This window comes from Mustela erminea, chromosome 8 (genome assembly GCF_009829155.1).
Source record: "Mustela erminea isolate mMusErm1 chromosome 8, mMusErm1.Pri, whole genome shotgun sequence".
Lineage (NCBI taxonomy): Eukaryota > Metazoa > Chordata > Mammalia > Carnivora > Mustelidae > Mustela > Mustela erminea.
This window is the reverse complement of record NC_045621.1, coordinates 104089225-104116362: the sequence shown is the minus strand read 5'-3', so window position 1 is coordinate 104116362 and position 27138 is coordinate 104089225. Positions and strand designations below refer to the sequence as shown.

Below are 27138 nucleotides of genomic sequence, written 5' to 3'. Positions count from 1 at the left end.
GTAGAATTGGCCAATGCCCTGGGTCTGGGTGACCCCGATAGATACAGGACCTGCAGCTCTCACCCTGGTGCCTCCCTCCACTCCCCCCCCCACCCCCCCCCCCCAGTGCTCACGGCTCCTGGGGAGTCTGCTGCTCCAACTATAGAGACCCCGTGTGATACAGATGGCCGGGAGGCAGGTCAAGGTCAGAAAGCATGGTCCCCTGGCCCTGCCCAGGGCTCTCTGCTTGACTCCATTGGGCAAGACATCCTAGTTTCTACTGCTTCTTTCCCTCGGGAATTCCTAGGCAACCTTTACCCAGAGTCCACAGTGCATGGAGCGCTCTGTGAACACTGAATTTTAAGTGGCGTCTCTAAGTAACAGCCAGAAGTGTCCTAGCAGGTAAGTAAACCAGCATGGTTCAGCCTAGATGGACTACCTCATCATAGGATGGGTCCCCCGGGAGGTGAGCAGGAGCCTCAGATCAATCGCCTGCTGAAACAGTGCAGCAGGCAAGAAGCCACCAACCCACCGCCATCCCCCCTTGTCCCAGACCTGGCACTGGGGAACACAGGAGGAGAGGCTCTTTTCCTCTTCCTTCAGCAGACCCGACTGTTCTGAAATGTTTATACAACACCAAGAGCAGGAGACTTCTGGGGAGGGAAGGCAAGAGAGCAGGGTTCCAAGTCCTGCAGAAACTTGCCAAAACAGCTGGGCGTTTGCCTGTCGCCGGCAGAGGCTTTATCTGTGCTGATGTATACACAGATTTCTCTTTGAAGTCCGTGGAATGTAATCAAGAGATTTTAAAAGTTTGGTTTTCTGAAATTCTCTTTCTTAGAATTTAGGTTGTTTAAAGGGGTCTGGAATGTTTGGGAAGGGCAGGAGAGATGGGATTTCATTTTGCTAGGGCTGCTTCTTAATTGAATAACCTTAGGCAGGTTAATGATGCCCCATTGAATGGGTTCCACTGTCTGTAAAACCAGGATGGATCCCTCCAATATCACTGGATTGTGGTGGAGATTGCTTGGGCTAATGAAGAAACATCAGAACGCACCCCCCCCCACCCTCCACCGATTCCTATAGGGGCTCAGTATCCCCGAGGTTATTTGACCTTTTTCATATTTGTCACTGGGAGTCCCCAGGAACTGGCTTTGGATTTTGCTCACTCCTTTCCATTCTAGAGCCCCTCAAAGGACAACAGCTCAGTGTAAGCCACCGTCCATCCCTCAGTTAGAAGAGAACTTTACAAACAGAATGTGAACTTTACCATAATGGGGTGCCCTTCTTCTTTGTAGTCCCTAACTCCTGGTCATCCCCCACTGGAGGGACCACCCCACCAGTGGTGGAGACCCCAGTGGCCAGTACACCTTTCTTCTCAGCCTGAGCTGAGAACGGCTCCCAGAAAAGCTAACACCTTGGTCCTCTGTAAAGACTATGCCAGTTCTCTTTGCCATGTGCCAACTCCAACACTTTGACCACAGTCCTGTGCCCTGTGGAGTGCTCCTCCACTGAATGTCATTCCCAAGTGCTGTCTTAGGTCCGTCATTATCCTGAAACATTAGTTCCAGGGGCTAAATGTCATGCTCACAGAGTCAAGTACATAAAAGTGAATCTCCATCTTTAACATCACTTAATTTCTGTTTGACAGATCCTAGTTACTTACTGAATCAAAATCAGTGATTTCTTAGCCACTGTGGGTCTAAAACTTTGTCAGTCCAGACTGCACGCCCAACACCAGGGACCAGATGAGTTTTGGGAGGGAAGAGATGTTAAGCAAATATCCTGAGTAAGGATGTTTCTACTTCTCAGAGGTCATCTGGCTTGAACTTGAATAGGACCAAGATGTGCCACATCCTATCCTGTGCTCCTTCCAACCTGACCCCCCTCTCCTGACCCCTCCAGATACAGTCCTGGATAGAGCTGAGCCCTCACCCCACCTCCCGGGCACCTCCCTCTGGTTTCGCACCCGAGACCCCTGGCAGGTCCCACGGGCTTGCTCTCACAGCTAACCTGCCCATGGAAACTCGTGGGCCCTTCCCCACCACTCCATGGAGCCTAGATGCCACCCTGCCACTCTTTCCTACATTCCACCTGTCATGCCGGGCCCTGTGACTTTCACTCCTCTCAGTCTCGGCTGCACAGTGGAATCATTTTACCTTCCTGCTCTGAGCTCCCCCCAAGATTCAGGGCATCTCTCATGTCCCCCAGCCCCAAATATCTCTTTGTTGACAGCCTTATCTTTATTTATTTTTTTTTAAAGATTTTATTTATTTATTTGAGAGAGAGACAGTGAGAGAGAGCATGAGCGAGGAGAAGGTCAGAGAGAGAAGCAGACTCCCCATGGAGCTGGGAGCCCGATGCGGCACTCGATCCCGGGACTCCAGGATCATGACCTGAGCCGAAGGCAGTTGTCCAACCAACTGAGCCACCCAGGCGTCCCGCCTTATCTTTATTTTAAAAAAATGCAATCAGCCCTTTTCCAAATCCCCCAACACCACCCACACCATCCAGCTGTCCTCTATCAGGATCTCCATGCCCATCTGATGGGCCCCGTGTGTCTATGACTCCATTCTTGGTCGAGCCAGTGGTGGCCGGGTAAGGGGTGTGGGGGGGCAGGAAGTAGTGGGCCCTCCTACTACCCTGCTCAGGAAAGGACAGTTGTATGAATCATGCTCAAGGTCATTCGCCAAAAATTAGTGAATTGGGGATGACGCTCACTCCTTGCCCTGCAACACCAGGCAGCTGCTCGGTGATGGCTTCTGCTGTCTTCTGGGCAGAGGAGCTTTGTTGGCTGGTGTCCCCATTTCGTATCTGAACCCAGTGATTAGCAAGTGCACCCCGACCCAGTCCCCTTCGCAATGACACTTCCCTCCTAGCCCAAGGATGAAGGCCCTTCCAGGTTAAAAGGGGTTCATATGCAAATCACCTTCTGTGAAAGGGCAGAATATAGTTCTCCAAGGGCTTCCAGAAAGGACAGTTCCGGGGGTTGAATGGCAGGTTAATTCTGATCCACAAATTAATTTTGTCTCTTTGTATATCAAGGGTGTGCGAGACTTATTTAATTTGAAATAAATGTAATTATAGAAATGAATGAGCTATCAAAATTTTAAACATATGATCCATCAATATTGGCATGATGTGAGTGGCTGGTTATTATAAATAAAATGGGTCTTTGGCAATATGGAATTCAATTTCCCCCACAGAGTGTCTCATTATATCTTGACATCTGGGTTAATGCTAAATTACAATCCTTAATTTCCAAATCGGAGCTTAATTTCTAAATAAGAGGTTAACATAAATAACCTCTCCAGCTGTGGGGCTTCTGGGGGCTCCGGGAAGAGAAACTTCAAGGCAGAACCGTCTGTGGTTTTGTGCAATTATCCGCCCCTCCAAGTTCTCTCCTACCAGTCAAGTGCTAGCTTCCGGGCAGAGATAGGAACCGGGGAGGCAGGGCTTTCTGGCCATTGGGAGCTTCCCCGGGGCTCCATCTGTTTGGTGTGACTGCGTGAGGCAGTGGAGAGTCTCCAGACAGAGCTGTCCTGCTGCCTGAGCTCCTAGGGCTATGGCGGGGCACCATGTTCCCCACCTGCCCCAGCCAGCCAGCCCCGGGAAGACTTGCCAGCTCCACAGTGCACCTGACACAGTGGGGCAAAGGCAGTGCTCCATCCTGCCGGGGACTATCACCAGAGGGGACACAGAGGGACTTCATAACCCACATTCAAGGCGAGCAGAGAAAGGCAGATTCCTTTATGGGACCAGTGGAAAAATATGGCAGAGCCAGAGAAAGTCAAAATCATTCTGATGACTCAGAGGAAGAAGGCTCCCCAAAACGGCTCATTGCAAGAGTCAGGATACAATCTCAGCAAGTTGTCTGGCAGTCTCAAGATGATGCCCGGGACCGCCGCCTCCGCAAGACAAGAACAGGAAACCTGGAGGTGGGGAGGGGCTGTGCCCAAGGTCAGGGTGTGGTGGAAGGCAGATTACAGTCCTCCCCAGGGGCAGTAAAGGGCACAGGGGACAGCGACAGCAATGGAATTGATGGTGTGGAGGATCAACTTGGCAAGTGCGTCCAGATCGCTGAAAAAAGCGGGAAAATCAATGTGAGTGATAAAAAAAAATTAGTAAACTGCACGTTGAGGGCAGAGAACTGAGTCAATTTCATCATGAACTTAGAATACATGTTCCTAAGGAAAGAGCTTCTGCTGAAATCCCCGCAAGTCAGACGTTCCCTGCCCAACTTCATTCTCCCCAACCCCTCTCTCTGCTTTATTCTTCTCCCCAGCCCTGCCTGCTGCCGCATGCTGCCTCGAGCCCCTGTTCATTGTTTTCACTTGCTTATTGACTGTGCCTCCTACAATCTGTAAATTCCCCGAGGCAGGAATTTTATTTTATTCACTGCAGTATTCCCAGGGCCAGGAACAAAGGTTCTCAATAGCTCTTGGATGAATGAAAGTGTAGAAGTAGCGATCAAATATAGTCTCAGAAAAAGATTTCCCAGCTAAAGAGTGTGTATGTGGATCCAAAAAAAAAAAAAAAAATCATTGAAAAGTGAAGGCCAATCAATCAGGAAAAATGAATGTTTATACTCCTACCTTGCAAAACTTTTGGAGTTACATTAGGAAGACAAAAATTCTCAAGCCACTAGGTGGAAAAATCAGAGTTACCTCTCAAGGAATGAGACTGGGTGTAGGCTCAGATCTCTCTTCTGTTCCTTCAAATGCCGGAAGGCAAGGAGCCCTGGACAAGCAATTTTGGAAGAGAAGGTTTATAGCCTGAGATGTCACAGACAGATCACCTGGCACAAATGAAGGGAACTGACAGCCGCCTTCTAATATGCAAGGGCTCCGGACCTCCCTTGTGGGTGCCCTCCCAATCATTAGCCACAGCCATACCCTCTAGGCCACCCCAAAAGTACCCAAATCACAGAACTCAGGAAGGAGAAGTTTGTGATATTGAACACCGGGTGTCCCGAGAAGGCTGGGCAGCCCAGCGAAACTTAACACTTTGTTGGAGTCTACGGCACGTTTGGAGTCGAGGATCAAACCAGGCCCTGACTTGTGTCTCCTTCGAAGTCCGGACACCTTGACAAGGTTAAGGACGGGAAAGTTGAGTAACACTGAGAAAAGGGTCTGTGCGATACGTCGTGCCCTCGCCTACGTGACTTCCCACACACTCCCCCTACAGAAGGGAACAATGTGGTCAGGGTCATGAATTCTTAGTTGGTCCTTGTTGTTCCTGTACCTCCTATAACCCACTCCCTGGTTGATTGTCTTGCTAATGGCTTTAGCTGAAACTACCTGGCATCACGAGGTTTGCTTGTAGTTAATGTAAACTTGTTATAGAAACTTGCAGTCATCTGACTAGGTACTGATGTATTACTCCTCCTATTGTGGTCTGCCTTATAAATGCTTGTAAGATGTGGAATAAAATCAGCACTGTTGGACATCATCCTCAGTGTCCCTCCTGCCCCCATCTCTTTGTCTCTTAATTTCTTTTCACCATCCTCTTAGCCCTCACATTTTCTTGGTCAGATTTGTCGCGCTGGCTGTGACACCACTTTGCACCAGGCACGTTGCTGTGGCTCCAAGAATTGGATGGGGCGGGTGTCTCCTTCCACAGTAGCCTCTGGGTAAATGTAAAACACCTGAATTAGTTATGAGGGTAAGAATAATCATTGTGGTAAGAAAGATTCTATAATTGACTGTAAAATGATCCACTGTCAACTCCTCTCCTGGGGACAGGGTATCATAGCAACCTCAGAAGTTCAATGGAAGATAATGGCAACTATATAATAACAAGAGTAACAACAATGATTATGGTCACAACAGTGATGACAACCAAGAGAAGTAAGAGGAGGAGGAAGTGGAGAACAGCTGCGTGCTCAAAGCTTTCTAGTGCATTCTAACTGCAACCTTTTTAGATCAGTAATATCATCATTTATTCCCATTTTATATTTGGAGAAACTGAGGCTCAGAGAGATTATATGCTTCACTCACACAGCTGGTTAAGTAGCTGACCTGGATTCGAGTGAGAGCAGTGTGTGAAATACATGTTCTTCCTAAGCTCATATAAATATTCACAAAGGCAGACCCATTTGATACATTATGAAATAAGTCTCAATTAATTTCAAAAGATTGAAATCTTATAGAATATGTTTTCTGACAACAGTAGGATTAGATTAGGAAGCAAGCAAACAAATTAAAAAAAAAGAACCCAAAAAAAAAAAAAAAAAAAGAACCCAAAGCACAAAAAACAAAAAACCCTAGAAAGTTGCCCAGGTTTTAGATTTTTAACACACTTGTAAATAACCAATAGCCTATGGGTCAAGGAGAAAATCATGAGGAAAACCCAACACATTTTTAGCTGAATAAGGAACAAAAATATCAAAATGTGTGGGATGCAGTTAAATCAGTACTTAAAGGGAAATTCTTTTTTTTGAAAGATTTATTTATTTGAGAGAGGGAAAGGGAGAGAGAGTGACAGTGGGTCCGGGGGAAGGAGAGGAAGAGACAGTCCTAAGCAGACTCTGTGCTGAGTGCAGTGCCCCGTCGAGGGCTCAAAGCGGGGCTGGATCTCACACCCTGAGATCATTACCTGAGCTGAAACCAAGAGTCAGACATTTAACCAATAGCATCACCCAGGTGTCCCTGGGAAATTTCTTTTAAAAACATCAGAAACAGGGGCAACTCAGTCTGCCTTTGGCTGAGGTCGTGATCCAGGGTCCTGGAATCGAATCCTGCTTCAGGATCCCTGCTTGGCAGGAAGCCTGCTTCTCCCTCTCCCACTCCCCATTTGTGTTCCCTCTCTCACTGTCTCTCTGTCAAATAAATAAATAAAATCTTCAAAAAATTTAGAAACCTATTAGAAAAAAGAAAAGTTTAAACTCAATGAACTAATTTTTTACCTTAAGAAGCTAAGAAGAAATGTCAGTTCTTTGACCAGATAAATTCAACTGATAAGCTGCTAGCAAAAATGGTCAAGGGAAAAAGAGAGCAAACGGAAATTACCAGTAGGAGAAAGGACAAAGGAAATAAGACTGCATAACTTACAGACATTAAACGTATAAAAAGAGAAATATCATAAACAACTTTATGCCAATAAATTTGACAATTCAGATGAAATGGACAAATTCTTTGGAAGACATGCCTTATCAAAACGGACTCATTAAGGGATATCTGGGTGGCTCAGTTGAGCGTCTGACTTTTGATTTTGGCTCAGGTCATGGTTTCCGGAGCCTGGGATCAAGCCCCAAGATGGGCTCCATGCTCAGCAGGGGGTGTGCTTCAGAATTCTCTCCCTCTCCCTCCCCCTGCTCTCGAGCTCACATGCTCCCTCTCTCAAATAATTAATCTTTAAAAACTGACTCATTAAGAAATAGAAAATCTGATATAATATAATACATATATTATAAAGTATATTTATACGTTAAAATTAATTAAATTAAATTAATAATTAATTAAAATATAATTATTAAAACTATTTCACACACACACAAGCACAAAAACTCCTCCAGGGCAAGATAGTTTCACTGGTGAATTCTATCAGGAAGTTAAGAAAGAAACAATACGGGGTGTCTGGGTGGCTCAGTCATTGAGCGTCTGCATTTGGCTCAGGTCATGATCCCAGGGTCCTGGGTTCGAGCCCCACATCAGGCTCCCTGCTCAGTGGGAAGCCTGCTTCTCCCTCTCCCACTCCTTCTGCTGGTGTTGCCTCTCTGGCTGTGTCTCTCTCTGTCAAATAAATCAATAAAATCTTTGAAAGAAAGGAAGGAAGGAAGGAAGGTAGGAAGGAAGGAAGGAAGAAAGAAAAAAAGAAATTACTTAAAAAAGTAAATTCTTTGAGAAAAAATTCTTGTGTGTGTTTCTTATTGCTGTGGCAGCAAATCACCACAGATTTGGTGGCTTAAAACAATACACATTTATTCTCCTACAGACTTGGAAGTCAGAAGTAGGAAATTAGTTTCACTGGGCTGAAATCAAGGCATCAGCAGGGCCAAACTCCCTTGAGCTCTAGGGGAGAATCTATGTGCTTTTCTTTTCCAGCTTTGACACTATCTTTCTTGCCTCTGCCTCCTCACTCAAACCACCCAGCCATGTAGCATCTTGCCTCTTGATGACATCACCCTCTCTTCTGGGGTGAAATTTCCCTCTGCCTCCCTCTTATAAGGACCCAGGTGATTAAATTTAAGGCTCATCCTAGATAATCCAGGATAATCCCCCAAGTCAAAATCTTTAACTCAATCACATCTTCAAAGTCCCTTTTGCCATATCAGCTAACATTCACAGGTTCCAGGATTAGAACATGGATATCAATGGGGATCATTCTTCACCTGGCTACCATATTTAACAAATATTAACAAAGCAAATCCCATCATATATAAAAAGATAGTAATCATGATTAGGTGTAAGGTGCCATAGGAAAGCATTAACATAAATACTGGTTTAACTTGAAAATTAACATTGATCTGGGGGCTGTGAGTTCAAGCCCCATGTTGGGTATAGAGATTACTTACAAAAAAATCTTTCAAATCAAACATTGGTTTGATATGAAAATCAAAGAGGTACGGGAAGGAAAGATGAAGGATCTTAAGGGAGTGATGGAAATATTCCTTGACTGAGATGTTGGTTATACAGGTGTATGCATGTGTTAAAATATATCAAATTTGGGGCACATGGCTGGCTCAGTCGGAAGAACATGAGACTCTTGATCTTGGAGTTGTAAGTTGAAGCACCCTGCTGGGTATAGAGATGACTTAAATATATAAATATTTAATATATATGTGTATACATATATATACACACACATATACATATATATTTTTTAACACTTACAATCTGTGCATTTTACTGTAAGTAAATTTTACCAGAAACCAAACAAAGTAGTATAACGAACACAACACAAAAAACCCAGAGACCAAAGAACTATTCCAAACTAGTACGCACAACCATCAATAAGGAAAACAGGGAGAGAGCCAGATTGGGGATTGGTGGGGAAGGGGATCCAAGAATATGCTTCTGAACATGTTGTATTTGAGATGAGATTAGGCAAGCAAACATGTCAGCTGGGCAGTTGCACCTGCAGAGAATGAGAGCAACTGCGGAGCTTGTGTTTGGGGCAGGGCGCAGGAGCGCACGGGGCTGGTGGCTAGGTTTCCTGCTGGGACAATTGGGTGGCTGGTGGAGCCCCTTAGTTAAATGGGACTTCAGAAGGAGTGTGATGCCGGCTGAGCTATCTGCCTGCTTCTCCTGGCCCAGGGGACCAGAGACAGGAATGGTGCTGGGCTGTTCCTCTCTTGACGGCTCTCATGAGCACAGATGCGGCTCCGGGCGGCCAGCTGGCCTGCTCCATGGGGAACCACAGTTCCTTGATCCTTCTCTTCTCCCCTGTGGCTGCTGACTCACTGGCCATGGGACCTCAGAGGAGGCCACTGGACCTTTTCCTACGGGTCTGCTCCTCAGGAGAACCTGCCCTGATGCCGCCATGGGGCTTTCCTGAACATACCACCTGTCTGAGCAGGGCGTGCTGCAGCTCTGACTTCACCCAAGACATGTGGAAGCAGACACTTGACACAGCCACTCTTTCCTTGAACATTTTATCCGGAAATCATTTCAGACTTACAGAAAAGTTGCAAGAACAATACGAAGATTCCCTATATACTATTAAACCAGATTCATCCATTGATAGCATTTGCTCCCTTTGCTTTATCACCTGTGCTCCCTCCTCCCTCCCTCGCTTTCCTTCTTCCCTCCTTTCTTCCCTCCTTCTTTTCTCCATCTATCTATCTATCCATCTATCTCTCATCGATTCTCATAATTCCCAATAGTTTTATTCTATCAAGTGGTCATGAACGCTGAATTAGTGAGCACTGAACCATTGCTCCTGGGGAAATACTAGGCGAGGTTCCCTCCAGCCTCTGGTTATGTTTTCTTCAACTAGTTAACGTGTCACCTTGTTTTGTGTGTGTTTCTGTTTAAAGATTCCTTATTTGATACGCATCACTGATTCATTAACTTTGAACTTGTGGCAACAGCGCTGCAGCTTGTGACTGGATACAGCTGACCTAACACGTGTTTTCCTGTAAGCTTTCTTGCACTTGGGAATGTGGACAGCACTGCAGAATTACATTTAAAGGCCATTTTCAGGGGCGCCTGGGTGGCTCAGTCAGTTAAGCGTCTGCCTCTGGCTCAGGTCGTGATTCTGGGGTCCTGGGATCGAGCCCCACATTGGGTTCTCTGGTTAGTGGGAAACTTGCTTCTCCCTCTCCCCCAGCCTCTCCCTCTGCTTGTGCTCTCTTGTTTTCTCTGTCAAATAAATACATAGAATTTTAAAAAAATAAAGGCCATTTTAAGTAGCAAAAATCACCAACAAAAAGCACAATAATGTGAAAAACATAGTATTAAACAGACATAGATTAAAAAAGGACACTGGTTTATAGCAGAAGAGCTGAAACAAGAAAGTAGAGGTTGACCTTGTTTGACCTCAACTGAACCGTGTGCCTTGGTGACTTGCACTTCCCACTACTCTTCAAAAGGCTGCAGAAGACTGAAAAAAACAGGCTGAGTGTTGATTTTGGGGTTACAAACACATTTCAGTGAGTAGGCAAACTTGCAAATACAGAATCTGTGAACAATGTGGATTAACTGTGTTTGTGGACATTGTGTGTGTGTACATTTGAAACTTGAACAATATGGGCTTATTCCAAATGGGTCCATTTAAGAGTGGATTTGGTCCATAAACACACCCATCCACTGTAAATGTATTTTCTCTTACTTATGATTTTCTTTTTTTTCTTATGATTTTCATAATGACATTTTCTTTTCTCTGTCTTGCTTTATTATAAGAATACAGTATATAATATATAAAACATAAAGAATAGGTGTTCATCACCCGTGTATGTTATTGGTATGACTTCTGGTCAACAGTAGGCTATGAGTTAAGTTCTTGGGGGATCCAAGAACTCTGCAGGGGAGGGGTTTGGTACCTCAACCTCCATGTTATTCAAGGGTCAACTTATAGTTGTGTATACACACACACAAGCCCATGGGCACATGTATGTATGTTCATTTCCGAGGGTCACTATACCAAATTCCCACAGACTCAGTGGCTTAAAACAACATATATTTATTCTCTTATAGGTCAGAAACCCCAAATCAATCTCACCAGGTGAGAATCGAGGTGTCAGCAAAACTGGTTCCTTCTGAAGGTCTCAGGGGAAAATCCATTTCCTGCCTCTCCAGCGTCTGGAGGCCCCTTCCTCATGTCAGCCTCTTGGGTCCATGGTCACATCTCCTGCTGCTCTTTCTGACCTCCTGCCTCACTCCCATAAGGACCCCTCTGACTACATTAGGACCCACCCAGATAATCCAGGGCAATATTCCCATCTCAAGGTCAAAAATGAACATTTGCAAAGGTTTTTTTTTTTTTTAAACAATAGAAGACAACATCCAGGGGTGCCTGGGTGGCTCAGTGGGTTAAGCCTCTGCCTTTGGCTGAGGTCATGATCTCGGTATCCTGGGATCAAGTTCTGCATTGGGCTCTCTGCTCAGCGGGAAGACTGTTTCCCCTGCTCCAGCCTGCCTCTCTGCCTACTTGTGATCTCTGTCTCTCAAATAAACAAATAAAATCTTAAAAAAAAAAAAAAAAGAAGATAACATCCATAGTCTTCTGGGATTAGGACACGGATGCTTTGGGGGGGTCATTATTTAGCCTGCCACAGTGTGTGTGCGTGTGTGCGCGCGCGTGCATGTACGCGTGCATGTGTGTGTAGTGAATATTGCATATGCAAATATGTACATACGCAGGCTTTTCTTCTGAACCATTTTGGAGTAAGTTGTATACATCATTGCCCCTTTACCCTTAAATACCCTTAAATACCTTAAATACTTAAATACACTTAAATACCCTTAAATACTAAATAAAAAATCAGGGTAGAGTTCCTAAGAAGGAACTCTCTTTTATGACTACTGTATAATTAGCAACCTCAAGAAATCTTAAATAGATAAAATACTTAAATCTGTGGTCACGTTCAAATTTTGCCGAGTGATCCGGGACTTTCTATCGCTCTATTCTCCCTACGAGTGTGGGATCCAGGCTAGGATGACCTTTGGTGGTCATGTCTTGTGATCTCATTTCATCTGGAGGATCTCCTCAGCACTTATTTTTGCCTAATATGAAGTTGACATTTTGGAAAAACTAGAGGCCTTCCAAAAAAAAAAAAAAAAAAAAAAAAAGGATGTTGCTCATTTTCTGTGAGGGGCAGGTCCCGCGACTCCGACTGGGGCACTACACGAGGCTGTGTTCTTCTCAGAATGTTACAGCCGGGGCCGCAGGCTGGCCCTCTGCACCTCGTGGTGACATTAATTTGGATTAACCCCAGATGTGGCGGGAGTTCTCAACTACGTATTTTTTCCTCGCCCTGGCAATCAAGAAGCAGTCTATGGGGGGCGCTCTAGACCATGCAAACTTCCTGCTCCTCGTCCCCGTTCCCTGCCCCTTGGATTTAGCATCCATTGGTGATTCTTAAGGGAACTGTCATTGCCCAGAGTAGCACTCTGATGAATTTCCACCGCAGGTTCCCTCTCCAAGATACCACAGTCACTCAGTGGCCAACGATAAGCAAGAGGCTCATTCTCCCCTCCCTCACCTCGACTGACTTATTTCTTTGTTTATTTTTTACTGTCAGTAAAAACCAAGTTTCTAACTTTGGCACCATTGGCATTTTGCCCCAGAGGAGGGGGGGGGGCTGTCCTGTGCGTTGCACAACGTTTGGTGACATCCGTGTCCTCTTCCTGATGGATACCAGTAGCAATGCGATTGTGACCACCAAAAGCATCATTAAGGACATTTTCCTACAAAACCATGATCACACCTAAAAAGTGAAGAGTAATTCTCTAGTATCTTCTAAGACCCAGTGGGTATTCAAATACCACCGATTGTCCCAGGACTGACCTTCATAGCTGATTTTTGTTTGTCTGTTTCTGTTTTTTTTTTTTTCTTTTGAACCAGGATTCAGGTGAGGTGAACTTTTGGTTGTTGGATCTCTCTGGTCTCTTTTCATCTAAAATTCCCAAACTTTCCTGTTTTCATTTGCCCATGATGCTGGCTTCCTGCAGAGCCGGTTCAGGTATCCTGGAGACGGAGGGACAGGGACGATGTTTCAGTCATCTGTGTCCTCAGCTCCCGGGGCAGGATGGGGACTGGCAGCTGGCGGGCAGCCTGGGGGTTGGGGGAGGTCCCCAGTGAGCTGGACCCTGCTCCTGTTCCTGAGGCCTTCTGGGTCTGCCACAGCCTTGCTGTCTGTTTCACCCACCCCGCCCTCCTGCCTCACACTCACACAGGCTGGTGGTCCGTGTTCATTCTTTGGGAGGTTTAATCTGTTTTATTGAATTTTCAGATTCTCAAATCAATACCCATAATAATGCCCAGCAGAAATAAAATCCCACTCCAGGTACTCTGCCCAACAGAGTTAATATTTACGCACGGGTGGTTTCCCTTGACAACCTCAAACAGCTTATTAAGTCTTACCACGAAGCATACATCACCTGGAGGGAGCCAGTACCAGGCACTAGGAAGCCACATGCTGCCACCCTCTAGGGGCGTCGTTTCCTGGTCAGGGAGAGGACATTGTGGGGACAGCGGGACGTAGGCTGGGGTAGCAGATTGGGGCGGTGCTGGAAGGCACTTTCAGTGGGCCCAGGTGCAAGTTATTGAACTTCTCTACATCTCTACATCACAATAGGACCCCTCCCCACCTTAGACAGGACAGTTATGTCCAGCCTTTGAGCCCCTACCAGGGCAATGACCTTGACCACCTGGTGAGAACTGAGCAGAGGCCACTGTGAGCTGAATTGTTTCTCTGGGATTTTGAAGTAAGAGAAGGTGTCAGTTAGCAGAAGGCTGAGATGGAGAAAGCCAGCTGGGGCCATGCAGCAAACACAAGCAGGCTGGTAGCAGGCAGGGGACAAGGCCCGGAGGGAAGTGGAGTGGGGGTGGTGGGGAGCAGGGGAACAGACCAGCAGAAGAGGAGGCAGGAGGCCAAGAGGCTCTCGAAACTCCACTACCATGGGTTCCAAGTGCCCTGAGGTGCCCCCACTTGTCCTTGGAGAACCTTCTATTCCTTACAAGGGCCTCTTTATTACCTGGCCGGTGGGGGAAGGGACACTGGCCCGCTGCCACCCCACCGCCTGGACGGTTGTTGAGTCTGAAATGAGGTCATGCTAGACCGTGTCTGGCAGGGGGTTAGACAAGTTAATGGGGGCAGAGTGCTAATCCCTCCTCTACCTCCTAACCACATGGTCTGCCTGGAGGGGTGCTGAGCAACAGGCTTTGCACACTTAGAAGGATTGGAAAGCAACCCCCAGGCTGTCCAGATGTCTAGCCATTTTGTGGCTCTCCTACTGCTTGTGCCCCCTCTCCCCCTGCATTCCTCTCATCAGCAGTGCTAGGGGAACACGCTGGTGTGCAGCTGGGACAGAACCCGACACTGAGCGCTTCTTAGCGAAACCTCAGGGGGACTCCGTGCCGGATAAGCTGGGGCCCTTGTGGAGCCCTGCGTGACCACAGGTGCAGGGCCAGCCTGAGCTGTAGAGAAAGATGAGGGCAGGCCAGTATTTGAGAGAAAAGGGGCAGTGAACTTGGCACACAGCTGAGCCGAGGGCCCCAGGGTCCAAAGAATGGGTGTTTCTGGAAGAGCAGGAAGGGGCCCTACCTTCATCTTACCCCCCTCGGCACCAGGTGCTTAGACATGAAGTGACACTTCCTCAGGATGGGGGGCGGGCAGAGGGCAGGGAGGGATCGCCTCTGGGTAAGGCAACACCACCTGGGTGCACGGTCTATGAAAGGTGTCAAAACATCAACGCAGCACACCAACAGTGGATCCACACTGACTGTTCCCCACCCTGGCAATTCTAAACAACGTCAATGACAACATCTTCGTCTGTAAAAAAAAAAAAATCTTTTGTCACTTTAGCTTCGGAATCATTTTTCTGGTTAGGTTTTCATCCTATATGCATAAGCTTCAAATGAGCACATTTTCATTCCTTACGCTGTAATAAGCATCAGTTTCTATGCAGAGGGGGGTTTGAGGACTCCCGTGATGCGTCAGCCCTGACGCATGGACTCGGATATAGGATTTGCCTTGTAGAAGGTAAGCTCCCATGATTTAAGGTCACCGTAGCTTCTCTCAGGCACAATATATGTTTCCAGCTCCTGCTGGGATGAACTGCTCCAGCACCGTACTGTAGAAACCAAATTTTGGAACTAGAAGCCTACTTAGTATCCAAAATCCAAAGCCGGTCCTCTAGCGCAGGGAGCTGTAGTGTTTTTGGTGAGTGCAGGTATTAGTTCATACGTGAAATAACCAGCAGAATTTGAAATAGATCTTGAAGATGTAACTTTATACTTTCACCCTTTGTTGGTCATTTTAAAGCTAAATAATAAATCAGGAACATAAAACGGTATGTCACTGTTTGCGTCTGTAAGTACCTAAAATTGTACCCTTTGCAGATGTTTTTGCTTTATTAAAAGCCACCTATGAGACACAAGACAATTGTTTATGGAAAATATTATTACCTCAGCCTGTGACTAAAAAATCAAAGTTCAAACTGCGAGGTGGATATAAAAAATTGCTAAGATGAACTGTTGATTTTTTTTTTCTTTGAAGCACTGTTATATTTGATTTCTTTTCTTAGTATGTTTTTTGGAATTTTCTTTACCTGAATAATTATGTGTGTGTGTGTGTGTGTGTGTGTGTGTGTGTGTGTGTGTGACTGTGTGTGCATATGTAATTTTCGCTAAAAAAATAAAAGAGATTTATTTCTTTATTTTGAGAGAGAGAGAGCAGGAGGAGGGCAGAAGGAGAAGGAGAGAGAGAATCTCAAGCAGACTCCCCAGTGAGCGAGGGACCCATTGCAGGGCTCGATCCCACAGCCCATGCGATTGTGTTGAACTGAAACCAAGAAACGGAGGCTTAACTGGCTGAGCCACCCAGGCGCCCCTGTAATTTTCAATAAGAAGCTTTCACTCAGTGTTTTTTTCTGGTCATCAATATTTCCCCATTAGGTGGTTATACCAGAAGTGGTTTCATTATATAGAGACAAGGGTGTCACAGATGACCCGCCAGGTGTCAAACAGTTTGTCAAGTCCCACAGAGGCTTTCAGAAGCCAGCACTCAGCACCCCAACCCCCTGCCAGGCAGCCTGTGCTCACTGAGTGACCTCACAAAAGCCAGGGGAACCTTTCTGTGCCTCAGTTTCTCCGTCTGGGAATGGAAATAGCTGCTCCCCAGGAAATCAGCTCCAAACCCTGGCCTGTTGAGATGTGGGAAAAGCAGAAGTTCAGGGCCTGACAGGAGACCTGCGGGTTTGTGTTTTTGGCATAAGGCAGGACCTGATTTCTCCACTCCGCCCAGGTGGCCTTAGGTAAATGCTGGCCGTCCCTGAGCTCCTGTCTGTCGGCTGAAAATAGCTCGCTTTCAGGTTTGTAGGGCGAGAAAAGAAATAACACAAACAAGCGCTCATGGCAGGTGCACTGTCACAAGAAGTCGGTTTCTATAATCACAACCTGGGGTGAGAATTAACCTCTCGAGGAGTGATGGGAGCCTCTGGAGACTCTAGTTACTGGGAAGGAGGAGGATCTGATTTTCTAAGACAAGGAGAAGCCAGGAGAGGTAAAGGAAGAGGAAAACCCAGCTCCCTCCCTGTGCTTGTTGCACCGGCATTCCCAAATTTACCTCCCGGTCTTCCCACCGCACTCCGGACCCCAGCTGGCCCAGTGCACCCCACATCCGGCTGCCATCAGAATCACCTTAGCAGTTTTCCAAGAATTCCGACTCCTGGACTCCACTCCTAGTGACTTAGACCCCACAGGTATAAGTTGGGAATGATGAGTCTTTTTTTTTTTTTAATTGAGGTGAAATTCCCATAACATAAAATTAACTATTTTCGAGTCTACTCTTCAGTGTCGTTTAGTGAATCCACAATGTTGTGTAACAATCGCCATAGTTCCAAATATTTTCATCACCCGAAAAGGAAACCATACCCATGAAGCAATCACGCTCCCTCCTCCCTGCCACTAGCACCCGGCAACCTTTAATATTCTTTCTGTCTCTGGGCCTACCTGCTCTGAAAATTTTCTATTAATGGAACTATATAACATCTGAGCTTTTGTGTCTGGCTTCTTTCACTTAACACAATGATTTCAAGGTTCATCCATGCAATAGCGTGTATCAGCACTCCCTTCCTTTTTATGGCTGAATAATATTCTGTTGTATGGATAGAACAACTTTCTTCACACATTCCCCAGTAGATGGACATTTGGCTTGTTCCGACCTTTCAGCTATTGTGAAGAGCGCTGCTGTGAACATGCATGGGTAAGTTTCTATTTTTTTTAAAAGATTTTATTTATTTATTTGAGATAGAGAGAAAGTGGAAAGAGCAGGAGTGGAGGGGGAGGGACAGAGGGAGAGGGAGAAGCAGGACCTCCTGTTGAGCGGGGAGCCTGACTTGGAGATTGATCTTGGGACCCTGAGAACATGGCCCAAGCCGAAGGCAGACACTTAACCAACTGTGCCACCCAGGTGCTCTGATAAGTTCCTATTTGAATGCCTGTCTTCAGTTCTTTTGTGTGTATACCTAGGAATGGAATTGCTGGGTCATACGATAACTATCTGCTCTACGGAACCACCAGGCTGTTTTCCACAATGGCTGCACCACTTTCTGTTCCCACTAACAGTGTAAAAAGGTTCCAATTTCTGCACATCCTCTCCAACCCTTGTTATTGCCCATCTGTTTGATTTTGGACATCCTAGTGGGTCTGAAGTGGTATCTCATTGTAGTTTTGATTTGCATTTGCCTAGTGACGCATGACATTGAACACCTTTTCACGTACTTGTTGACCATTTGTAGATCTTCTTTAGGAAAGTGTCTGTTCAAATTATTCGCCCAATTAAAAAAAAATGTGTTCTTATCCTTTGGTTGAGTTGTAAGAGTTCTTCATATGTTCTGGATAAGAACCTCAATCAGATATATGCAAATATTTTCTCCCATTTTGAGGACTTCTTTAAATGTTCTTTTTTTGGGGGGGGAAGATTATTTATTTAAGTAATCTTTACACCTAATGTGGAGTCCCAACTTATGACCCTAAGATCAAGAGTCACACACTCCACCAACTTAGCCAGCCAGGAGCCCCTGAACTTTCTTACTATCATCTTTTGAAGCACAAACATTTTACATTTTGATGAAGTTCAGTTTATCTATTTTGTTGTTTCCATGTGCACCTCTGCTCTGCTGTTTCTGTTCTATTTCTGTGTGCTTTTGTGTCATATCTAAGAACTCATTTACAAATCCAAGGTCATTCATCTGTACATGTTCTTCTAAGAGTTCTCCAGTTTCAGCTTTCACATTTAGGTCTGATTCATTTTAAATCAAGCTTTGGGTGTGTAGGGAGGCAGGAGTCCAATTTTATACTTTTGCACATGGATATCCAGATGACCCACTGCTATCTGCTGAAGAGGCTCTTCTTACCTCATTGGATAGTCTCATCATCTTTATAAAAAATCTATTGATCATAGATGTAGGAGTTTATTTCTGGACTTTCAATTCTATTCCATTAATCTACATCTCTATCCTTCTGCTAGCACTGCAATGTTCTGATGACTGTAGCTCTGTAATGTTTGGGTATTGGGAAATATGAGTTTTCCAAATTTGTTTTTCTTTTGCAAGATTGTTTTTGTCTATTTAAGGATCTTTGAAATTCCATGTGAATTACAGGATCAGGTTTTCCACCCTCATCTCCCCCCGCCCAGTTTCATTCTAAATTTAAGTAATTTGAGTTTTCTTTTTTTTCCCCATAGTCAAACTAAAGGTTTTTTTTTTTTTAAATTTTGTAGATCTTTTTAATGAAACAACTTTTGGTTTCCTTAATTTTGTCTATTGTTTTACTCCTCCCTATTTCATTAGATCATTTCTGATTTAATCTTCATTCTTGGCTTCTTTCTAGTGGTTTTGAGTTTAGCCTCACTCCTTTCTATAGTTCCTTAAGATGTAAATTTAGGTTATTGGTTTGGAATTGTTCTTTTTTAAATGTATGCATTTACAGTTATAAATTTGTCTCTTCTCTAATTTCATAGATCTAATATGATTTGATATGTTGTTTTTTTCACTTTTACTCATCCAAAGTGTTTTCTTATTTCATTTGTACTTTACTTTTTGGCTCATTGATTGTTTAAGAGTGTGTTTAATTTCCAAATACTTGTGAACTTTCCATTTTTCTACTTTATTGATTTCTAGTTTCATCCCATTGTAGTCATTCTTTAAGGTTAGTTTTGTTGGATATAGAATTCTTGGTTGGCTTGTTTTCTCACTCAGCAAATTTATGTCATATTCTGGCCAACACAAGTTTCTGGTGAGAAAGCTTGTTAATTTATATTTATGGATCCTTTTTCAGTGTCAATTGTCTCTTACCACTTTCAAGATGCTTTCTTTGTATTTGTCTTTCAACAATTTGACTACAATGCTTTCAATAGACATGGGCCTCTGAATTTATTCTGCTTGGAATTTGTTGAGCATCTTGAATGTGTAGACTCATATCTTTTAACAAATCTGGAAAGTTCTTGGTCATTATTTATTCATTCAAATATTCTTTCTTCCCAATTCATTTTTTTCTCTCTCTTTGGGACTCCAATTATGCATATATTTGTATAACTGATAGTATCCCACAGGTCTCCTAGGCTCTGTTCACTTTATTTCACTCTTTTTTTCTGCCCTTCACCTGGATAATCTCAACTGACCTATCTTTCAATTCATAGGTTCTTTCTTCTGCCTGCTCAAATCTGCTTTCACAGGCTGCAACACTGAATTTTTCATTTCAGATATTGTACTTGTCTGCTCCTAAATTTCTACTTGATTCCTGCTGTCACTTTATATTTTCTTTTTGGTGAGATATGATTCTCCCAGTTTTCTTTAGTTCTTTGAACATGTTTAAGACAATTTATTTGAAATCCTTATCTAGTGAATCCAATGCATGGACCTCCAGATAGACAGTTTGTATTAATTTTCTTCCCCTGCAAATGCACTATATTTTCTTATTATTTGCATACCTCATAAGTCTTGGTTAAAAACTAAAGATTTGTTGGCAACTCTGGAAATCAGCATCTCCTTCTCTCCCCAGGGTTTGTTGTTGCTCATCAGGTTGTTGTGTGTGCTTGTTTGGTGACTTTGCAAAACTATTTTTGTAAAGTCTTTATTGTTTGCCATCAGTGACCACTGAAGTCTGTTTTCCATTAGCTTAGTGGTCAACTAATGTTTTGGCAGAATTTTTGCTTGTTTTGTTTTAATGCTCGGGGCAAAAAGAAAAAAAAAAAGAAAGAAAAGAAAAAAAGAAAGAAAGAAAAAGGGAAAAAAATAACTTTCCCAGTCTTTGAAGATTGGCTTTGTATAGAGACACTTCTTCAATGGTTAACCAGTCTATTTTCCACCCTATCTTAGCTTCCACTTCCTTCTTGTATGGAGACTGAAGGTCAGCCAGAGGTGAAAGCTTAGGGTTTTCTCAGATCTTTTCTGAGCATACATTCAGCCCTGGTCATACTGGTGATCTTCTTGGTATTCTGTCAACCTAGAATAATCTTCTTCACAAAGTTGTCCTTCAAAATTGAAGGAGAGATAAAGAATTTTCTAGAAAAGCAAATGCTGAAGGAGTTTATTACCACTCTTACAAAAAATGTTAAAGGGACTTCTTTGAGCAGATATTTTATAGCACTAATTAGTAACAAGGAAACATATGAAAGCATAAATGTCATTGGTGAAGGTAAATATATGGTTAAAGTCAGAATACTTTAAGGTTGTAATGGTGGTGGGTAATCACTTATAAATCTAGTATGAAGGCTAAAAGACAACAGTAGTAAAAATAACTACAGTGAATTGTTAATGGATATATAGGACAAAAGATGTAAACTGTGACCCCAAGAATATAATATGAGGGAAAGGAGAGTAAAAATGTAGAGCTTTAATATTCACTTGAATTTAAGTTGTTATCAGCTTAAAAGAGACTGTGGTAAATGTAAGATGTTTTATATAAACCTCATGGTGACCACAAACCAGATACCTATCATAGACGCACAAATGATTGAGAAAGGATTTTAAAATAATCAAATCACAAGGGAAGACAGTAGAAGACAGGAACAAAGAAATTACAAAACATTCAGAAAACAATTAACAAAATCATAATAAGTTCATGCCTATCAAGAATTACTTTAAATATAAATGGACTAAATTCTCCAATCAAAAAACAGAATAGTTTGAATAGATTAAAAAAAAAAAAAACAAGAACCAAATATATGCTACCCACAAATGACTTACTTTAGCTTTAAGGACACACACACATACACACAAACACACTAAAAGTGAAGAATGGAAAGATATTTACGCAAATGGGGAAAAAAAAGAAAGCAGGGGTAGCTATACTTATATCAGGCAAAATAGACTTTTGACAAAGATTATAATAAGAGACAAAGAAGGTTATTATATGATGGCAAAAGGGTCACTCCAACAAGATGATATAACATCTGTAAGCATTTATTCACTTGACATAGAAGGACATAAACATGTAAAGCAAATATTTATAGACCTGAACAGATAGAAATACTCCACTTTCAACAATGGATAGATTATCTAAACAAATAATTAATAAGGGAACATTGAACTTAAACTACACATTAAATCAGAAGAACTTAACATTTATAAAACATTCCATCCAGAAGCAGCAGGACACACAGTTTTTGCAAGTACATATGGAACATTCTCTATGAGAGATAATACATTAGGCCACAAAAGAAGTCTTAATAAATTTAAGACAATTGAAAGTGTAGCATGCGTATTTCCTAACTACAATGGTATAAAACTAGAAACCAATTACAAGAAGAAAAGTAGAAAATTCATAAATATATGGAGATTCAGTGACATGCAATTGAACAACAGTGGGTCAAAGAAGAAATCAAAAGAGAAATTTTAAAAAATCCTGATATAAGCAAAAATGGAAATATAATACATCAAAGATTATGGGATGCAGAAGCTCTAAGAGGGAAGTTTACAGGATACACACTTATATTAAGAAATACGATTTCAAATAAACAACCAAACTTTACTCCAACCTAAGTCCTCAAAAAACTAGAAAAGAAAGAACAAGATAAACCCAAAGTGAGTAGAAGCAAGGAAATAAAAAGCAGAGCAGAAATAAATTAAATAGGGATTAAAAAGACAACAGAAAAGGAAAATGAAATTAAGAACTCTTTTTTTTTCTTTTTGAAAGATAAAAATAGAACATTGCTAGGCTTAACAAGAAAAAAGAGGCATCAAATATATAAAATCAGAAATGTAAGAGGATACATTACAACTGGTACTGCAAAAATACAAAGGATTGGGATACTTTGGTTTCTCAGTTGTTTGAGCGTCTGACTCTTCATTTTGGCTCAGGTTGTATTCTCATGGTTAGTGGAATCGTGCCCCACATCAGGCTCTGTGTTCAATGGGGAGTCTTCTTGGGGATTATCTCTCTTGCCCCTCCCCCCACTTATGCACAAGCATGGATGCTCTCTCTTTCTCAAATAAATAGAAATCCTTTAAAAAATTACAAAGGATTACAAGACTACTATGAATAGTTACCTACGAACAAATTGGGCAACCTAAATGAAATATAAGTTCCTGGAAACATACAACCTACAAAGACTGATAATGAAGAAATAGAAAATATGAACAGACTGATTACTGGCAAAGAAATTGAATCAGAAATCAGCAATATCCCAGCAAAGAAAATCCTAGGGCCAGATGGTTTCACTGGTAAATTCTACCAACTATTTAAAGGAGAATTAATATCTATCTTATCTCATTCTTAAAAAAAAAAAGAGGAGGGAACACTGCAAAACTCATTTCACTAGGCCAGCATTATCCTGATATCAAAACCAAAGACACTACAAGGAAAGAAAATTATGAGCCAATATTATTGATGAACATAGTTGCAAACATCCTTAACAAAATACTAGCAAACTGAATTCAACAATACATTAAAAGGATCCTACAGCATGATCAAGTGGAATTTATTCCAGGGATGCAAAGGTGGTTCAACATCTGCAAATCAATCAATGTGATATACCACATTAACAAAATTGAGGATAAAAATGATATTATTGTCTCAATAGCTGCAGAAAAAGTATTGACAAAATTCAACACTCATTTATGATAAAAACTCTCAACAAACCTGGTATAAGAGGGTTATAACTCAGCATGATAAAGACCATATAAGATAAGTCCACAACTAACAACATACTCAGTGGTGGGGTAGGGATAGGGTGGCTGGGTTATGGACACTGGGGAGGGTATTGTACTATGGTGAGTGCTGTGAAATGTGTAAGCCTGATAAATCACAGTCCTGTACCCATGGGGCAAATAAAACATTATATGTTAATATAAACAAACAAACAAACTGAAAGCTATTCCTCTAAGATCAGGAAAAAAAAGCCAAGGATGTCCACTCACCACTTTTGCTCAACATAGTACTGTAGTCATGACCAGAGCAATTATGCAAGAAAAAGAAATAAAAGGCATTTGAAATGGAATGGAAAACTTTCCAAAAGAGACAGTTAAACTGTTTCTATTTGCAGATGACATGGCATTATTTATAGAAAATCCTAAAAACTACCAGAAAAGTATTAGAACTAATAAACTCCATGAAGTTTCAGGATACAAAATCAATATACAAAAATCAATGGCATTTTATACATCATAATGAACTATCAAAAGGACACATTAAGATAATAATCACATTTAAAATTGTATCAAAAAGAATAAGATACCTAGAAATAAATTGAGCCAAGGAGGTGAAAGATCTGTACACTCACTGAAAACTGTGACATTGATGAAAAAAATTGAAGAAGACACAAATAAATGGAAAGGTACTTATTACTCATGGATTGGAAGAATTAGTATTGTTAAAATGTCCATACTACCCAAAGCAATCTTTAGATTCAATGTGATACCTATCAAAATTCCAATGGCATTTTTCACAAAAATAGAAAAAAAAATCTTAATTTGTATGGAACTACAAAATACCCTAAATATATGAGCCAATCTTGAGAAAAAAGAACAAAGTTGGAAGTATCATGCTTCCTGATTTCAAACTGTATCACAAAGCCATAGTAATCAAAAAGTAATCAAAAGTATGGTATTGGCATAAAAACAGACATATTGATAAATGGAGCAGAATAAGAGCCCAGAAATAAACCCATGCATTTGTAATCAATCAATTTTCAACAAAGTTACCAAGAATATACAAGAGGGAAAGGATATTCTCTTCAATAAATGGTGCTGGGAAAGCTGGACAGACACATGCAAAAGTGTGACACTGGATCCTTATCTCACACCATACACAAAAATCAACTCAAAATGGATGGAAGATGAACATAAGATCTGAAATTGTAAAACTCCTAGGAGGAAACAGGTGGTAAACTGCTTGACATTGGTCTTGGCAATGATTTTTTGAAATGATGTCAAAAGCAAAGATAACACACAAAAAATCTGCAAGTGGGACTATACCGAGCTAAAGCCTCTGCCCAGCAAAGAAAAATCATCAATAGAATGAAAAGATCGACTACAGAATGGGAGAAAATATTTGCAAACAATATACTGTAAAGAGTTAAGCTCCAAAACATAAAAAGAACTCATACAACTCAATAGCAAACAAACAAACAAACAAAAAAATCCAATAAGAAATGGACAGAGGAACTGAATAGACACTTCCTGCAAAAAAAAATACAGGGGTACCTGGCTGACTTAGTCAGTTAAGCATCTGCCTTCAGCTCGGGTCATGGTCCCAGGGTCCTGGCCAGGATCAAGCCCCATGTCTGTCTTCCTGCTCAATGGAGAGTCTCTTTCTCCCTCTCCGTCTGCTTCTCCCTCCCCTCATCCTCTCTGTCTCTCTCTTAAATAAAATACTAAAAAAAAAATACAGATGGCCAGCAGGTGCATGAAAAGGTGTACAACATCACTCCTCATTCGGGAAATGCAAATCAAACCCACAACGAAACACCATCTGAGAGAATGACTGTAATTAACAAGATGAGAAATAACAAGTGTTGGTGAAGACGTGGAGAAAAAGGAACTCTTGAGCAGTATTGGTGGGAATGGAAATTGGCCCAGCTACTAAGAAAAACAGCATGGTAGTTCTTCAAAAAATTAAAAATAGAACTATCATATGATCCAGCAATTTCACTTCTGGATATTCATCCAAAGGAAATGAAATCACTGTCTCAAAGAGATCTATGTACCCCCATCTTTATTTCAGGATTATTCACAATAGTCAAGATATGAAAAACAAAAAAAACAAAAAACCTAAGTGTCCATCAATAGATGAATGGATAAAGAAACTAAGATATATACATATGGTGCCTAAAGTTAACAATACTGTATTGTATATTTGAGGAGCTCCTGGGTGGCCCGGTTGGTAGAGCCTCAGTCTATTGGTTTCAGCTATGGTCATGATCTCACCAGTCATGGGATCAAGCCTTGTGTTGAGCCCTGTGTTTGTTTACCACTCAGCAGGGAGTCTGCTTGAAGCCATTCTACTTCTGCTCCTCCCCCTAAGTCATGCAAGTACATGTGTAACTGCTCTCTCTCTCTAAAATAAATTAATAAATCTTTAAAAGAAACCCCAAAACAATACTGTATTGTATATTTGAAAGTTGCTGAAAGAGTAGATCTTAAAATTCTCATTATAAGAAAAAATTAGATAATAGATGATAGCTAGGTGATAGATACTAGCAAGCTAAACTTGTGATTGTAGTCATTTTATAATATATACACATATCAAAGCATTATGCTATACACATAAAATGGATACAGTGTTATATGTCAATTCTATCTATCTCAGTAAAACAAACAAACAAACAAACAAACAAAAACAACAACAACCCCATAGTACCAACCTCCAGGAGCCCACAGTGATCAAAGCCAGAATAATTTGAACAAGAAGGGGTGCCTGGGTGGTTCCGTAGGTTAAAGCCTCTGCCTTCAGCTCAGGTCATGATCCCAGGGTTCTGGAATCAAACCCCACATCGTGCTCTCCACTCAGTGGGGAGCCTGCTTCCCGCTCTCTCTCTCTGCCTGCCTCTCTGCCAACATGTGATCTCTGACTGTCAAATAAGTAAATCTTAAAAAAAATTTTTTTTAAATTAATTATGGTATTAGATTTTAACTCAAAGAATAAAATAAAGTCCACATGTCCATACTGATAGTAGTTAATTCGATAATTAATTAATTAATTAATTGAAAAAAGAGGCAGCTCTCCTTTACAATAGAATTCCATTAATAAATGTATGGAAAAAGAAGGAAATACATATTTTTGTATACATGTGAAGTCCCCACATCTGCAGTCAGCAAACCAGAGACCCACTAGAGACAATGGTCTAATTAGAGTCTGAGTCTGAGTTTGAAGTCAGGGTCAACCATTGTCCCAGCTCAGAGACAAGCAGGCAGGCAGAGAGAGCAAATTTACCCTTATAGCACCTTTTTGTTCTTTTGAATCCTTCAACTGATTAGATGAGGCCCACCACACTGGGGAATACAATGTGGTGTACTCAGTCTAGCGATTCAAGTGTTAGACTAATCCAGAAACACCTTCATGGACACACTAAGACAACATTAATTAATTAATTAGTTAATTAATTAATGACCATAGCAACATGGACGGGACTGGAAGAGATTATGCTGAGTGAAATAAGTCAAGCAGAGAGAGTCAATTATCATATAGTTTCACTTATTTGTGGAGCATAACAAATAGCATGGAGGACAAGGGGTGTTGGAGAGGAGAAGAGAGTTGGGGGAAATTGGAAGGGGAGGTGAACCATGAGAGACTATGGACTCTGAAAAACAATCTGAGGGGTTTGAAGTGGCGGGGGGATGGGAGGTTGGGGTATCAGGTGGTGGGTATTATAGAGGGCACGGATTTCATGGAGCACTGGGTGTGGTGAAAAAATAGTGAATACTGTTATGCTGAAAATAAATAAATTTAATTAAAAAAATTAATGACCATATAATGCGTTATTTGCTTCAGGGGTACAGGTCTGTGAATCACCTGTCTTACACAATTCACAGAACTCACGGTATAACATACCAT

The 27138-nt window shown here is 42.2% G+C and overlaps 1 long non-coding RNA gene across 1 annotated transcript; it reads right to left on the bottom strand.

Moving 5' to 3' along the window:
• Positions 1–3710: 3710 nt before the first annotated feature.
• LOC116596786 lies at positions 3711–13638 on the bottom strand. Its single transcript, XR_004288312.1, has 4 exons — positions 13521–13638; positions 12928–13107; positions 5497–5604; positions 3711–4056 (listed from the first exon to the last, which is right to left on the bottom strand). It is a non-coding gene; the product is annotated as an uncharacterized LOC116596786 (long non-coding RNA).
• Positions 13639–27138: the final 13500 nt, after the last annotated feature.